The sequence below is a fragment of the Sinocyclocheilus anshuiensis genome, unplaced genomic scaffold (assembly GCF_001515605.1).
Source record: "Sinocyclocheilus anshuiensis isolate Anshui unplaced genomic scaffold, SAMN03320099.WGS_v1.1 scaffold430, whole genome shotgun sequence".
In the NCBI taxonomy this organism is placed as follows: Eukaryota; Metazoa; Chordata; class Actinopteri; order Cypriniformes; family Cyprinidae; genus Sinocyclocheilus; species Sinocyclocheilus anshuiensis.
Window position 1 is genome coordinate 405,756 of NW_015547641.1, and position 482 is coordinate 406,237.

General features: G+C 46.3%; 1 long non-coding RNA gene across 1 annotated transcript in view; it reads right to left on the bottom strand.

The window, feature by feature from the left end:
- The window catches only part of LOC107701879 (uncharacterized), a 16,464-nt gene that overhangs the window by 3,678 nt on the left and 12,304 nt on the right, over window positions 1–482 (bottom strand). The window lies entirely within an intron of this gene.

Sequence of the window (482 nt, forward strand, 5' to 3'; positions counted from 1 at the left end):
TTTTGGCGGGGTTCCCCTGGTAAAATTCGCATTCCAGGGGCTAAATATCACGTTAGTGGGGTCGTTTTTCAACCCGCGTACATGAAAAACAACCCGCGGCAACAGTGTTAAAGCAGCCCAATTCCGCGGGAAAACTGCGGACTTGGCAACACTGGAAAAGGATAGCTTTCGGATAGCGCATCAAGAACCGGGTTGACCGGGTACGCGGTACCACCGGTACTTAAAAAAAACCTGGTACCGTAATGTTTTCATTTTTTTAGTACCGACTTGGTACCGAAATACCGGGTCTTTTGACAACACTAGTATACAGTCATACAAACTCATTAGTGAAATCTCCACCTGGTGGCACAAAGGGACAGCTGGCACCATTGCTCACCCTGCGTCCCAATGTTCATACTATCCATCCTAAATAGTAGTGCTGTGTTCAAAATATCGATACGACGATGTATCGTCACAGAGATTTGACGATACGAGTATCGATA